This window comes from Osmerus mordax, chromosome 11 (assembly GCF_038355195.1).
Source record: "Osmerus mordax isolate fOsmMor3 chromosome 11, fOsmMor3.pri, whole genome shotgun sequence".
Lineage (NCBI taxonomy): Eukaryota > Metazoa > Chordata > Actinopteri > Osmeriformes > Osmeridae > Osmerus > Osmerus mordax.
Genome location: NC_090060.1, coordinates 4,984,553 through 5,001,866, shown reverse-complemented (window position 1 = coordinate 5,001,866; position 17,314 = coordinate 4,984,553).

Genomic DNA, 17,314 nt, shown 5'->3' with positions numbered 1-17,314 from the left:
CTTCTCGTCCATGATGCTCACCTCCTCCCACTGTGGGGAACACCCAGACTGTGTAGGAAACTGTCTAAGTCAACTTAGAGAAATATGGGATGTTGTTTACATTGGGGAGGCTGGTCTAGCAAAGAGAGAGATTTACTAGATTACACGAAAGGCCGTAAAAATTGCAAGACAAATCTGTCTCATTGGACCAATGAATTAACATGCATTTCAATTAATAATTCATATTAGTAGAATCTGCTTGCTTGTCAAATGCTTGTTGTGACGATGTAAATAATTGAGAGCACTAAGGGATCAAGCCTATTGGGACGATAAGAAATTTGAGTCGGCTTGTATGGAGTTTCATTAAAAGCTTTACAATAAAGAAACATGGCCTTAATATGTGACAAATCGAAATATCTTATCTATCCTTTTGTCCCAAAAAAACACTGTACTGGATCCACACTAGTCAACCAAACACTCTACTAAGAGACACAGATAGAAATAAGGGAAAGGAAATATGCTTAAAACTCAAAATGATTTACATGTGGGAACTTGTGTTATTACAATGAAATCATTTGAGAGGTTTCGATACATTGGGGACATGGTTTACGTTATGGAGGGTGGTGTGTCTTATTTTCAAAGGATTTATATTTATTTTACACACGATAAAGTTACCGTGTCACTAACTCAGAGAAGAAATCGTCATTGATTTGATTGCGTTGAAAACAAGAGAAAGACCAGCTTGGCGCTGTCTTATAGGCGATCTTGTTCTATTTAGAGAAGCGAGCTCAAATACAAAGATTGTAGTTACAACGGGAAAATATGGGGTGCTTTGAATTTGATTTAATGTGTTATCATAAGTAATCTTGAGTAAAACCCCTTTCCCTGGAGAGAGGAAGATAACACAAAACACGGCTGAAGCTACCATTTGAGAAAGTGTCTATCAGTCCCCGCTGCTCCATTCCGCTTTATTCTCCTTGCTTGGCCCTTTTATTGTGGAAATAAAACCGCGCCGTGATAAGGGCGCACCTTTCCCCCGATAGCGGAGAAAAGAGAGAATGGGGGCAATTGGTCGAAATGAGGAGGTGAATGCGGGCGTGGAAGCGTAGCCAAGACCCTGTCAATCACCCTCTCTGATGGCTGAAACGGGGACATGCGAGCAACACCCGTTAGCACGAGCCAAGTTCATATAACACCAGATGAACAAGAAAAAGACAGAGTGGAAAGTTTAAAGCCACTAGTTTTTCGTGTGCTGCTTTTTAGGCCGATACAAACGTCATGTAGTCAATGCACAGATAGTCCCTCATGCATAAATGCAAGCAACCATGTGAACATATGGTTGCCGCAGTGGCATGCATACTTAATTTTCTTAAACAATGATGGATCTGGATAATTACTCAGATGTCAGTTTGCTCCTTAACTCTGAGCCTATAGGAAGACGGACCTGCAATAATCTCAAGGCCCTTCGCGGCCATCCTCCGAACAGTCACACTCTGTTGCCTTATCAGCACTATAAATATCCCAATTAGACTGAGAATCACGCATTTAGTCCGACCGTTGTCCCTATATAGCCTATGCCAACCCAATCGTCCTACGGGCAAGGACTGAAACCCGCTGCCCTTTCCCCTCATTCATCCATTCCAGAGGGCCCTTTCTCCGCTGCCAAGTCCCTCTCCCCCTACGCCTCAATGGGGGAAAGGGATATAAAGTTTCTCCACAAAGAACGATTCAATTCGCCGTCTATTCAGGAAACCCGACGCCCGCTGCAGTATCGGCCTCGGATCGGACCATTACTGGCGAGTGGTTTGAGGGAGAGAAGCAAAGAGAGATTGGGAATGGAGGGGAAGGGGCCAGTGGTGGATGTAGCCTAAAAGACATCACTCATTTTTTACTTAACCGGGAACAACGTCCCAACGAGGAGCACTTACCCCTCCTTCTGTTGGGTTGGCGACCCATCCCAGCTCCCCCTGCACGGATCTGGAGTCCAGTAACGTCACTGAAAAACAAGAAGTAAAAGATGACCCCTCTTCATAAAGCGCAGGGCTCTGTAGGTTACAATAGCCTCTAATCAAGACATTGGCTACAGCTGTACCATTTTTGTGTTTTTGTTTCAAGTTAAGTGCTGTGAATGAGCTCAAAATGTAGGCATCCATACACTAGGCCTATACCTACATTTAATCTTCCTGTCCATAGGCCTGCACATATAGGTATGCATGTTGTGCATTTTATTTCATGCGAACTAAAACGATATTTTACGAGTCTCCTTTCCACAACTTACGAGCCCTGTGAAAATTATTTCTATTTATTCTAAAATTCGACAAAAAGTAGCCAAAAGCCTACTCCAGTGAGCATCTTGGACGTTCGAATAAATATTTAATATGTGATACTGCAGGTTCGTTTCCTCCTGTTGGACAACGATCAATCGAAGTCAATTAGAGAGCCACGGGCGTACGAACTTGGTAAAATAATGAAAAGGTATAGACTACAACAAATTGTTCCGCAGCAATCTGATATGCAAACCAGAAGCCTCAGTCCGCGATGGCAAATCACCTTCGAAAACGCTGAAATGCACACAGATTATTTTGATTAGCCCTTAAACGGTTTTTGTTGATGAATTAGAGACTGGCTAATTAATATACGATATTTTCGAAATGAGGCAGTCTGACAGAGCGCCCGAGCCTGTTGAAATAAATAATGTTATGGAATAATTATGGGATGCATTTAATATGTTCTATCAAGCTGTGACTTCAATACATGATGGTCCTCGAATCATGCTGTCTGAAGTGCCCTGGTAGACGGCATATAACACATTTTAGGCTGTTTTGTCTAAATTATGAGTATTTAATGTCACAAGTAAAACATTAAAAATTAGTCTATGTTTTGCTGTATGTTGATGAAATCGTGTAAATTGATAGTCTAAACTAAGATTTTGAAACAGGACACTTGCGCTCGCACCCCAAATGCGCCTGTTATCGGGCGCTCTAGGTTTTAGCGAAGCGCTCTTGTCAATTTCGCTTTTGCTACCCTACTAACGAACACGTAGGCTACGTATAATATTGTAATATAGTCTTTTTGAGTAGGCTATATAGCACATTGGTGGCATAATTCGGATTTTTCCTCCCATCGCCAAGTGCAGGTCTCTGCGCTATAGCCCATACGGGACAACGGGACTGGGGTTCCGTCGCACACACGGAGTGGACGAAGTCGAAGCTCCCCAAGAAAAGTCCAAGACAGGCTTCGCGGGTATTCCAAATCTTACCTTCGTTTGGGGGATAAATCCGTGCCGAAGAAACAAATGTGGAAATCCCAAGTAGAACAGAGGTCGCCGTAAACAAAATCCCAGCCATGAGTGCCATTTGTCGTTGCCGTTTGTCGTTCTCGTCGTTGTGCTCCTCACAGGTCCTGCTCTCTCTTTCCCTGTGGAATATGTGTTTGAAGCGGAGCGCATGGAACGCTCTGAACACACAGCCGGGAGGCGGGCCCGCGCGCTCTGACGAGGCAGTCAATCCAAATAGGAAATGCAGTGGACGGGAAGAGGGGCAAATAATCATTAACTGTCCCCATGTCCCCTAAAGCCTACATGAGTATTTTATTTCAGTGCAGTACAATGATTTGGCGTAGAAAAATACCTTGTGAAGTAATGTTTGCAGTCAAGTCTGGGCATCTTGTCACTTCCAAGAAGCACTTAGTTCCTTGTTCAGAAAGTTAGGAAAAATATAAATATAAGGACTAATAGCCTTTATCAAATTTTTATTGTTGTGTGTGTTGTAAATATGCTATTTTTAAATAACCTACGTGACAAAAATAAAGCCGTTTTTCAAATAGTCAACAAATAACAAAACGTAGTCATTCACTATATGGTCAGCAAAATCGAACAGTTTTGCCATAACGTTGAATGTCTGGCATTCTCCCAGAATAAAATGATGTGATCCCTGTGTGAATGTTGTCCAGAGCGGACGAGACGCTGTCCAAGGTGAATCGCTTTAGAGCAAGGTCGCCACCTGGCGGATTCAATTGCGGGTTTTCCGTCTCAAAATTGAATTATGAAACAAGAATAGACATGACCCGAGAATGCAACATGAAACACCACTTTGTGAAATTGATAATAACCATTTTGTCACAAATAGGCCTACTGGGCAGGCATCCCATGTTAGGCGAATTGGATTATTGTCTTTTGCTATTATTTTAATATTATCAAAGTTTATTGGAAATTGTGTCAAGTGTACAGTGCCTTTTATACATCAATAAACTACATTTACTTACACAAACACGTGCTAAAGGCTTTGGAGGTGAAATATATGATATATGATGAATCGACCGCGATTCAACTAAACAAAGAAAGCTTTATCCGGGTCGTTGAAAAACCCCACAGCTGTGTCCAAGTCTTTTTACGTCGGCTCGTACCTTCCCCTCCGTCCTCCTACACATAAGCAGGCCTTCTCTCCAACGCTCCATTTCTCCCGGGGATAAATCGAACTCGTCTGCCTGAGGCCAGACCTCTGTGAACCACGGAAGGAGACTCTTGTCAACTTGAAACACAATGTCAACACAATTGCCACAGAAGAAATAGATAGACAGGAAAAGGTAAATAGCCAATTTATTCTCCAAGCGTTCAACACGGCACTAATAAAGTCATCAATTATGCTTGTCCTTCGATGCTATGGTAGGAGTTAATCTGGGTTATGGGGCTTTTGTTTGTGGATAAACATGAGGGAAATAGTTTGAAATTTTGTTTCATTTGTCATTTTATCTCTCATACCACTAGCTTAAGTTTCTTCAGGTTTGGTTCATCCACATCATTTTGATGGAAAATAAATCTCACTATCCAAAGCCAACAAGAGTTTATTGCCAACTGCCATTTAAACGTTTTCTACTTCCCTAGTTGTTTTTACAAGTCCTCATACAACCCTCAGAGTCCCATGATTTTAGAGTATACCTCTTTTTTTTAATGATCTGGCTCAAACCTATAGGGCACATCACATAAGAAGTTTCTCCCTGAGGGTGTTCTCATTCTATCATAGGCCAGTCTTTGTCTTGTGTGTTTAGATCCAGACCCAGAGAGATTTAGGTTTCCCTCACAGATACCTCTCTCTCCTGAGAGAGAACACTGTTCTTTTCCATTACCAGACCATGAGGGCATCCATTGAGAGCTGCTCTTGGACCACTCAAGGAAATTGCATTAGACTAGGGGGGAAAGGTGCACTGTTTTAGGTATATTTGGGTAGAGGGAAGGCAAGGGGAGGGGTGTGGATATCGGCTTCATGGTTGGGGTCTCCAAAGACGCCATACTGCGCCTTTGTAGGGGTACCAATGACTCCGGTGAAAACATTTTGTAATGAGGGGGAAGACGCATCTGGTGCTCTCCCCAAGATGGCCACCTTTGCCCAACATCGATTGTTCCGATACCCATCAAGGTCTGAATGGCGCTTATTCCACCCCCCCTGACAAGTCACACTACCGCAGGGCCCAGAAGAACCATTGATGGACCACTTTTGCGGCAGCCCCGACCAATAGTAGCGAAGTTGGGGGTCCGCCAACAAGGGGAGTCTATTGACAAACAGGCGGGGCCGCGGGCTCGGATTGGATGTGTGGGCGTTGTGTTCCTTGTCTTCGTTCATTTGTGTCACAGTTTTTTTTTGATTGATTACACTCCGATCGTTCCCTTTATCCGCACATCAAACGCTAAGAGATGGGTTGTTGTTTTTTTTCTTCTCCGAAAAGTGGCAGCCCTCCTCCCTCTCCCTCTCCTCCACCCTCCCTCCTCCCTCCCCCTCTCCTCCACCCTCCCTCCTCCCTCCCCCTCTCCTCCACCCTCCCTCCTCCCCCCCCCCCTCTCCCCCCCCCTCCCCTCCCCCCTCTCCTCCCCCCTCCCTCCTTCCTCCCGTCTCCGCCATCCTTCTCTGGCTTTCTACAGATGGCACCTACTGCCCACACATCTGCATTGTGTGCCAATCATACACACAAACCTCAGCTTGCGCGCACACTCAAACACACACCAGCACACACACACACAGTCTGTCAACACAGGCTCCTTAGGTGGTGTGCTGCAGATTACTTTAATTGCCGACTGAACAATATCCTTCCAAAGGCCCAGTTCCTCCTTTCTCTCCTTACTCTCCCTTACCCCAGATCTTGTCATTGTCCTAGCCAGTTCAATACTGAGCCTTGCTTACTGGTTTAAGGAAGTCTTAAGTCCTGCAGTGTTGACCCCCAGGGTATGGGCCCTGCCTACCGCCTCCAGTGCCCAGCCTCATGTGGTGCTCCTTGGGCTAGCTGTCAGAGAGAGAACCCCTGGAGGTCAGGGTGTGTAGGAGTCTGTGAGACACAAGGAGGTAAAGGATGAAGAGATGAAAGCATGATTCGGAGAGAAGCTTTGAAACCACCCCGTAGTGGGTCAGTCACTGGGATAAGAATCCCCCAGTTGTCACTTACATCGTACACATTTAGGAATTGTATGTTTTACTTTCAACTGCAAACAAAGGATTTGGGGAAAGTCATCACACCTATTGGTTGTGTGGTGTCCAACAGATATATTCTGCTGGAATTTGAGCAGATTCGTAAATATTACAATTTGCCACCCACCAAACTACTTACCCTCCCACTCTCACTTTAAAGCCTTTTCAAAGACCACAAAATTGGCACCAAAGAATGTAAACAGACCCTACACGACTCCGAATTATATATTCTGCTCTTCATTGCACCAAAATTCCAGTCCCTCTCCTCTCTGCTACTCTCACCAGCGGTAGCGACTCGGCATGTGCCCCATGTTTCGGAGGCCTGCTGTGATCTAGCCTTTCTCTGCCCCCGACACATCGTCAAATCGATGAAATCAGACACACAGGCCTGCTGCGCACACACCCACACACGCCCTGCAGAGCAGTCCACGGTCGACCAGAGCCACCGCCGGCCTTGCGGTCAGACTCCGCGGGAGCCCTTCTCACTGGACTCCAGAGAGAACAGCAGAGCCGCCAGGAGCCTTTTCATGTGAGGTGTTCAGGTGTTTACGATGACCAGCTCCTCTGTGTTGTGTCTGCTTCGCTGTTATTTCTTTTTATATCAACGCCACAGGAACGAGACGGAGCGGGGGAGGCTCTTTCTCTGGAGGGAGAGCGAGTCCAGGAGACACAGGAAGTGAACAGAACTGCGTTCACTGCACCTCCTACTGCACCTCTCAGCATGCAAGATCCAGACAGAAAACGAGGAATCTCACGAGGTAATCGTGTTATGTCATGTGTAATGGCTGAAGCCACATATATACATGCACAGTAAATATTATAGATGTCAATATGTCTAAATACAGTATAAACAGATCTAAATATATACGTAAACTCTTGAGAGCAGTGCTTCTTGAAGACTGGAGTGTAAGAACGTTTCTCTACAACCCTTAAACATTGTTGCCCGGTCACAAATCACCCATCTTGTCCACGTTTTAAAACATACTAATCTGCCCGTTTGGTATTAGAAGTATCACATTGGGTTGTTTTCCAACGCAGAGTTAATGATCTGATAAATCTCTGCCGGGGCATGAGATAAAGAGCCTGTCTTTGGATAGTGTTTAAAAGTCTGTAGCTGCACATTCACTCGACGCTTAAAGCATCAACACAAACTACAAATCAGCCTTAACGCCAGGCAGCTTTTCAAGCTTTGCGTAAAAGATTACTTCGAAAAAGAGACGTTTGGCAGAGGCGTGAGGGGGGAACTTGCTCCGAAGGAGGTGATTTAAAGTGTCTGTGTGCGTTTTTATGGTGGATGTCAGACACTATGCTCCCTCTCTATCTGCAAATCGCTCAGAGGGAGTGAGAGGGGAGTTGGAGTGTGTGTGTGTGCCTGTGTGTAGTCGAGGGGTGTTTGACTGCGTGAATGCTCTGTTTGAGTGTGTGTGTGTGTGTACGTGCATCTGTGTGTCTGGTGATGTGTGTGTGTGTGTCTTCGTGGATTAGCTGCTCATTACTCATCTCACCATAGTTTCTCCATTGGAAGTGGAGTTCCAGGGTTGGAGCTTCTGTAGTGCTCGCTCCAGCGAAGTCAGACTTGGATGCCCGCTGTAAGCACCTCTCACTCACCACCTCCTGGTCCAACAGTCTGCGGTGACAGGAGTCACATGCTGTTCGGGTTGACGTCCGCCTCTCAGCGATGGGACTCCCGATTTCTCATCTCCTGATTTTCGTTGGGCTGTTTCCATCTCTCTCGTCATGGTTGGAGAGGAGTGGGAGGGTGATCAGAGATAAGCAGCGCGTGCTGCATCGTGAACCGTGAACCCCTCTCGATCACACGCTCAACGGTATTCTACTGTTCCTTCAAGCGAGAATTCCGAACAGATTCCGATGACCAGCTCGAACACAAGAGGAGCCTTGTGATGTGTTTTGAAGCGCTGCGTGTATCTGATGCCGGGGTGACAAAGCAGGGGATGAGGTGTTTCCTAAAACCTGATGGGGATTTGAAAAGGTTACAATAGTTTTGTGGGTATCGGCCTGTCTTTGGTTTCATCGCCCTCTTAGTCTGTCTTCTTTCACACTCTCTCTCATTCTCGCTCTTTCTCTCTCATTCCCTCTCTTACTCTCTCTTCTCATTCCCTCTCTTACTCTCTCTCTCATTCTCTCTGTGGTGTCGGTGGGCAGGGTGAGTCAGAGGGGGTCGAGGGAGAGTGGATGGGTAGGTGAGCTGGCGCTGTGCATGGTAATGACCCCAGGTGAGCTGATTGAAATTTATCAGGCGTTGCCATGGCGTCCCACTGCACCATGACAGCAGTGAGGGCTTATTGAGTTGCACAAAGGAGGAGAGAGCTGTCTCGAGCACTGACACGCACGGACCCAACGCACACGCACACACACGATCCCACAGACAATCACACACATACACGCGCACACTTGAGTTTGTGAAAAGCACTTGCATAGACCTTTCGTTAGAATAAACATATGCTCTCTCATTCTCTCACACATACACGCACACACACATACACGAACACGCACGCATACATTCAAACCGACGCAAGAAACACCTGCCAACACATTCTTTCAAAATAAACATACTCATAAACACACACCACACACTCTGACACAAAGTCTCAGAACACACACACACTCCTAACACACACACTCACATATAACCATACAGTAATGCGCCAGGGAGAACCATAACAAACACAGTGTGACAACACCAGTCTGATGAGCTTTGGTGCACAGATGCCGTCTCCCCCCTGACCCACACCAACACTAAGTGGTGGACGTGTGGGGCAAATAGAAGAGTGGTTTGGTATGGGCTAAACAGTCTCAGGCAGACAAACAACACACACACACTCTCATGCACACACAGACACAAAGGTAGCTCCTTGGTGCCAAATTAGCAATTACCAAGCTCACACAGTGAGATTGGAGCAACTCTGTTGACTAGCTCCCCTGAAGCCTGATCTGTTATTACTTATGTAAATATCGCGTAACAGTGTCTCTATCCAATTTAGAGGAGAATAGCTGAGTGTGTGCGTGTGTGTGTTTGTGTTTGTGACAGAGAGACTGAGGCTGGGCAAATGTCAATATCTCTCCACTGAAATTGGAAGGCTGGAAAACGTCGGACCTGAGTCTGGGAGCAGCGTGCTGTGCTTCAATTATTCACGCAAAAACAATTACGAGTCTAAAAAGAAGAAGGGTCAATAGAAAATGACGACATACCTTTCTTTTCTACAGGGAGTCGGAAAAGACTTGCAATGACGAGGCGCAAGAAAAAGAAGAACAAAAGAAAACACAAACCCAACAGGAGAAGTCCTTCCCTCGGCATTTTCAGTAGGTGCGAATAGTGTCAACGGAAAAACAATTGCCTTGGAGAATGATTGACAGCTCCTGTGTCCCAGCTTAGAGGTGTGAGTGATAAGCACTGATAAGACCTTTCCTCCCCACCTTGACCATGACCCCTACGCCCCCCCTCCCCACCCCCCTCCCCGCCACACACACACACACACCGTTCATGTGACAGCCATTAGAACAACCAGATGCGTGATGCCAATCCCATGATTGCTATTCTTGAACGAGCCTCCATCACGTTGTACCTGGGATGCACATGCATAGTGGTGGGACGACCAGGGAAATGCTAGCTGGAACACAACTGTGTGTTGGCTTGGCGTCCTGTGACTGTGGGAAACTTGCCATAGGAGTGTGTGTACCACAGTAACTTTGGTTGTGTATCTGTGCCCTCGTACACAGAGAACTGCGAGCCCTGAAAGTCTGGCAAATGTAAATATGATGCTATTAATGTGGGTTTGTGGGTTAGAAAGCTAGCCTAACCACAGTGTGTGTATTACAGTACCACCTCTAGGGTTGTTTCTTGGGACTCGTTAATCAGCTAAAAGTAGGTGGGACCCCCTTCCGCCCATATGAAGGGATATACCTCTAAGTAGTGTCCCCTGTGTCCTCTCACAATCCTCCCCCCTACACCACACCCCACCCTACCCCACCCGGCTCTCCTTGCTACTTTTGCACAGTAAAGGTTGCAGGTAAATGGGGGATAATCTGCTGGCCCATCGACCCCCCTCCTCTCTCTCTCTCTCTCTCTCTCTCTCTCTCTCTCTCTCTCTCTCTCTCTCTCTCTCTATGGGTCTCTGCATGATGAAATTCAAGCCCCCCCACCATGGCGTTTTGATCCCGCAAGCCTACTCATCTAGGGTCCACCACTCTTTCTTTCTCTCTCTTTCTCTCTCTCCCTCTCTCTACCCCTCCATATCTAATCACAGTCCATTAGTCGCCCCATTAAAATTCTTTTGTCCAATTTGGGAGGAATGCTACCCTCGTGGAAAAACAGAGCGCGGCCACAATAGGCCCTTTTCACGGCGCACTCGACTTTTATTACCTGAAGTCGGTGAGGAGCACCACCCACCACCACCCCAGCCCCTCCTCCCGTCTGTATCCCTGGGGTGTGTGTGTGTGAGTGAGTGAGTGTGTGGATGCATAGAGAGGCTCAACTCGAAGATCACTTTTCTTTTTTGAGTAGCAATGCCAGGGAAAAAAGCGAAAGTCGGTTTTGGTTCATCATATAGTTTTTTTTATGCCACAAATAAACAAGAAAAATGGTCTGTTAGTAAATTGTGCCATGTGTCTTTATCATCAAATGTATTTTCAGTTATGTGTTATTGTCTCCACTATCGTATTCCACCTTTATAACAGCCTGACCACCTGCCGGCCGTGTCTGATAACCTCATGTGGTGGATCTTGTGTTTAGCTTGCATACTTGCATATACGTGTATACGTATATACGTGTGTGTGTATGATTGTTCCAGATGAATGTGTGTTGTCTGTGCAGGTGGGTGCATGCGTATATGTTTGTGATCCGGGTGGGTGTATATCTAAGCAGGCATATCTGAATGCGTGAGTGCGTTTCTGAGTGTGTGTGTGTGTGTGTGTCTGTGTGTGTGTCTGAGTGTGTGCGTGTGTTATCGGGGAAGGGGTGGGGGCTCTGAGGAGGACCAGAGTGCTCCAGCTCTCTGAGGTACACAGGCACTCTTTGTCCCTGGTGGAGTGTGTTGAGTGGTGGGCTGGCTCCTGGCTGGGGCCCCACCTCCGCTCCCGACGAGGGGGACGTGGGAAGCTCTCGAAGGGGCTGAAGGGGTCTGAAAACACACCGACTTCACCCCCCCACCACCACCATCATCACCACACCCACACACTCAAGCGGGGGGGGGGGCGATCTCTGGAAAACAGATACACACTGACTCTTAATCATATAGACGGCCCCATGCCATGAAACATACACATGAACATACAAAAAACGAAGACAAGCACAAACAACACTGAATGCGTGTGTGGTAGAGAACAAACACATGGATACACACACACACAGGCAAGCATGAACACTCACATTCAGTCACACAAACTCATGTTCAGTCACACAAAAACACTCGTAACCTTATCGCACAGCATTCTGGGACAGGGGCTGGAGATGACAGGTAGGAATGGCAGGGTAGGACTTTCTTGTAACACATTCAGTACAACTGAAAGTCATTTTTCACGTTTAGCTGTGTGCGTGCGTGCATGTGAGTGTATGAGTGAGCAAGCACTACAAAGGCGAGACACGTGTGTAGTCACCAATAGGTGTTTGTGTGTCAAGTGTGTGTGTCTGTGTTTTAAAGGGGTTGGGCCACCGTTTACACACCTCTCACAGTGATATCTCAAATTAGGCCAATGCTTAAAGGGCCCTTTCCTCTGTTAATGCCCTAATAAGCAAATGGAGGGGCTGTGTGTATGAATGGCATTTAGGAGTGTTTAAGTGTGGGAGCCTAGGGCTGAGTGGTATGTTTGCTGTCTCACTAATGCTATACCTCCAGGTGTTTTGTTCCTTTGCAGCCAGTCATTAGCATAACATTAGCCAACATACACAGATTAGAACGAGTGGATACAAACAAGTGGAGTTGATCATTGTCTGCTACCTGTCTGTGTGTCTATGTGTGTGTGTGTGTGTGTGTGTGTGTGTGTGTCCGTGTACTGCATGTGTGTGTGTTTGTGTGTGTGGGCAGGCCTATCCATGTATGTGTGTGTTTGTGAGTGTCGGTGTGTGTGTGCTCATGTGTTCCTTCACTGTAACTTGGTGTAATCCAGTGCAGGAAACAGGCTGAACATAGGTGTTAAAGCTCCACTGCCTTCCTGAGACCCAGTCGATGACTGGTTCACTCAGGACTGGGTAATATGCTGCTGGGCTTGGGTTACACCTTAGCAGCCCTCTGCACGTCCCAAAACTTCAACACCAGCCACGAAACCAACCAACCATCCATTCAAGGTCACCTATCTTTGAGTCTGAGTTCAAATACCCAGGAAGGGCATGTTAGAAGGTTCCGGAAAAGTTTTTGCTCATCTTGCTTCCTTTGCTGAGTCACTGTCAAAAGACAAGCCAGGGCTTCTCAAAGCCTGCATCGTATGTCAAGACCTGCATCATAAATATCAGACGTTTGTCAGTGCACATTCTTTGACCCTCGTGGTCGTTAGTAGAAATATCTAATGGGGGCCTCCTCGCGGTTCATCAGACACCAAATGTTGAGTTATTTTGTGCTTCAGCATCTCTTGGCTCTGTCCCACATTCAGGGACAGTTTGCTGTTTCCTCCATGGGGATGGACAAGTTCCAAACTCACTCCAGAGGTGCAAAATCCTTTGAGGTTGGCGTTGTGGCATCCAGTAGATGCCTCACACAGCTTGCCAGAAGCGTGCGGATGTCTTAACACGGACGTAATCCACAGGTGTTTCTTTCTTCGCCCCGTCCTCTTCCTCTCTTCGTTCAGCTGTTGATTCTCGCCTCATCCCCCCCCCCCTCAACGCGACGCTAACACACAGCCACGAAACCTCACAGTTCAAATTGGCTGGTCTGGTGCGAGAGGTAGAGTCACATCTACTTACTGTGCCGTTAGTTCTTTCTTTTTGACGACCTCGCTCGTTTTCCCCCATCAGCGTCAAGCCATTGTCCTTCTGTTTGTAGCTACAGATGGGCTGTCCGTAGCGTCTCCCGCGGTTACGAGCCAAACGATGCCAGAACGATTAGCAGAGTTCTGATCGCCACGTGTTTATTGGATTTGGGGGGGGCGGAACTGGTCTCTACACTCTGATCTCAGTTCAGCCGAGAACATTCGAATCCATTGGTTTGAGAGTGGAGTTCAGAGAGAGGGGATCTGACTCTGGGTCAGCCCCCCAGGGCCAGATCCACCATGGGGTGTTTATTGGGAAGGGGAGGAGAGGAGAGGGAGGAGAAGAAAGGATGTTAAGCCCAGCCTTTTGAAGATCAGTGGGGGCTGATGGCTTTGTAACGAGCTGAGGACTGGAGGTGGAGCGAGCGTGTGAGCAGGAGGTGGAGAGGGCCCTGTCTCCTGTGCTGCAGACCAGCCTGAGGTGGGCCTGTGTGCGGGGGAAGCTGGGTGAAGTGTGAGGATGGGGTGGGCCAAAACCTTTGATTTTAGCCAATACACAGGAGCAGGATCGAGATGAAACAACGATTCATTTGAGGAAGGGATCGTTATGGAAAAGATGTCTAGGAAGACCTTTAGATTACTGGTCACCTCTGATCAGGAAATTAGATGCGGAAATAGTAGTTCTGCAAACACACAGACCACTCAGTCTATAGAACCAGTCAGCCAATAACCATCTTTGAATATCCATTCAGTGTGTGTGGTCAAGTAATTTATTGTAAGAGATTAAAAGTCAGAATGCTACTTTATTGAATACTGCAATTCTTTGCAGTATTCAATTGCGTAATTCTTTGTATTCCTGTCAGATTTATCTGCTCTTCCTTCTCAGGTTCTGTTTGTGTGTGTGTGTGTGTGTGTGTTTGTGTGTGTGTGTGTTACGCGAGAGGGGAAGTAGAGGATATTTTGCGAATTGTGCTTTCACCTCTGTGTCAGCACACATTCAGGCTTGGTGAGAGATGTCACGATAGGGGTTGGGGAGCACAAACACACGCACACACACACACACACACACACAGAGAGATGTGACCTGCTGCCTACATAGACCTCTCATCAAGACAATCTCTCGTATTTTGGCCAGGACAATCTAGGCCAAATCAACATTCCTCCTTGAAATGTTCCTTGTAAATGTTGTAAAATATGCTTTAAAATACCTTGTTTGGTCTAACCCAAAAGATTTGTTATAGAGACAACACTCATGTGCTAAAATATGCAATTGAAACAATGGAAACATGAGCAACAAGCCTTGACATTCACATTCTACTGTTGGAATGTTGGCCGAAAACAATAATACAGACATTAACTTTTTAAGACATTCAAAAAATCTGTGGATTGTGAAAGACGGGGTTGGATGTAAACAGCCACAGCTCGAAGCAGCCATCCCATCGTCATTGACGTTTTTCGGATGCAGTGCTCTGAGGCTTAGACTGTGGATTTTCAAATCAAGCTTTGTTATTTCAGCGGCCACGGGGAGAACAGATGCTTCATTCATTCAGTCATTCATGTCACGCTCCGACTCTGTCTCCGGAGTCTCTCTCTCCCTCCATTTTTCTTTCACTTCTTTCAATTCTTCTCTCCCTTTTCTCTCTCTCTGCTTTCTTTCACTTACTTTTTCTTACAATTTCCCTCTATCTCAATTTTTTTCACTCACAATTTCCTTCTTTTTCTCTCTCTTCTCCCTGTGGATCTTTCTCTCTCTTTAGCCCATCGTTGTGTCTGCTCGTGTACAGGGAAGGTGCATTTGAGTCTGCATGAGTGAATGAGGGATGTGAGTTGTGTGCGTGTGTGTCGCTAGGATGATGCAGTCAGGAGAGGGTGCTAATCTAACACAGGTGGCTTAGGACCCAGCGCTGGTGTCATGAATGTGACGACAAACTGCTAGAAGCCTCACACAGACCCCTCGAATGAGGAGGAAGTGTGTGTGTTTGCATGTGTTGATGGGAGTTTGCGATTTGTGTGTGAGTGTACGTGTGTGTGTGTGTGTCAGCAGCCACGGTAGCCCACCGTAGCTCACACACACACCAGGGTGATCAGGGTCCCTGCAGTGTGTCGGTGTGTGACAGAGGCCTGCTTACCTACCATGACGGATGGGAGTGGGGTCAACAGAGGGAGAGGAATCTCATCAACGCCATCTCTCTGACTATCCTCACCCACACACCTCCCAGATCCTCTCTCTCTCTCTCTATCCCCCTCTCTCTCTCTCTCTCTCTCTCTCTCTCTCTCTCTCTCTCTCTCTCTCTCTCTCTCTCTCTCTCTCTCTCTCTCTCTCTCTCTCTCTCTCTCTGCTTGTGTCCTCCACTGTTTCTCGACTGTTTCTCCCATTCTCTCCCTCCCTGTCTCTCTTTGTTTCTGTCTCTATGTCTCTCTGTCCTCTCTCTCTCTGTCTCTCGTTCTCTCGCTGTCTCTCTCTATGTAATTCTTGGTCTCTATCTCTCTCAGGCTCATTATGTACCCCTCTCTCTTTCTCTGTCTGTCTGTGTGTCTCTTTGTTTCTAACTCTCTTTTTATTTCTCTCCCTCCCTGTATCCACACAGTGGGGAACATAGCCCTTAATGGCCCCCAAACCCAACCCAATTTCTTGGGGAGTTTCTAATGTGCCCCAATCTAATTTAGTGGGGTGCTCCACTGTTCCCTCTCACAGCTGGGTCCCCCTCCACCCAGGCCGGGGGTGAAGGGGGGTGGGGGGTGAAGAGGTGAGAAGGTGAGGTCATTGTCTAAGACTCCCCCACACCTCTGAAACAATGAGGTAATTACTGGGGATTTTAAAGAGAGGAAGCCCTTCTAACCCCATCTAGCACACACCCAGACCCCCACCACAGCTGAACAAGTATACCCCCCCCACACACACACACACACACACACACACACACACACACAGACGCACAAGCAGAATTACGAAGAGACTGGAGGGAGTTAAACAATCCTGATTCTATTATGATTGAGAAGTCCCACTGATAAATCCCAACAACCCCGTCAACAGCTCTCCTCCCGTTTATCCACTAATAAGAGCTTTGGAGCGGACGCACAAACAGCGGTGACAGCCTCTGTCTTCCACCCAGCTGTCTGAAAACAAATCAATATGGCACTGTGAAATCCCTTCATGAGAACATGAACACAATTGTGTGGTATGACATGTATGAAATCAACAACAAAGCCGTGTTTTGTGAGCTTGTTTAATAGCAGTGACAGGCTGACACACAGGCAGGCAGGACTGGGGAGAGAGCTGGAGACAGAAAGAGAGAGATGGGTAAAATGATAGGAAATGCATGTAAGAAAAGAAATAAGGTATTACAGGGAGAAACACACTCTCTCAGACACACACACACAGACAGACACGGCAAGATGTTGCATTGACAGAATGCCAGTCGGTCATATATTCCATTATCGCTTTCCCTGTTCTCTACTACCTTAACACCTCCTCAGTGCAGCCTCAAAACTCCCACAGTGTTGCCTCAAATTTGCCACAGTGCTGCCTCAAATCTGCCACAGTGATGCCTCAACGCTGACACAACACTCCATAGACTCTCTCGGGATGGGATTTTGGCCTTGCCTGTCATCCCGGCTCATTCCTCACTGGCTCTAGGCCAGACGACATCCCTCACACACACACTGGAAGCAGTCCCCAGAACATGACCATTCATCACACTACAGCCCACAGTGGCTGACAGGACAGAAAATATTATTTCACTTTTTACAGCCTGGGAATTGTATGTGTGTACTCTATGAGTACATCTATACCCAACCAGCATACACCCCCATTTTCAGACCTGTTCTTGGCACATAGGTTAGTCTGGCAGTGTCCATCTGGTCCGTACTGGAGTGGCTGTGGGTGTCACTCGCATCTTCTGCCATAGGGGACCATCCTATGGACAGAGACAGATGACAATTACACACCACAGGAACTCATT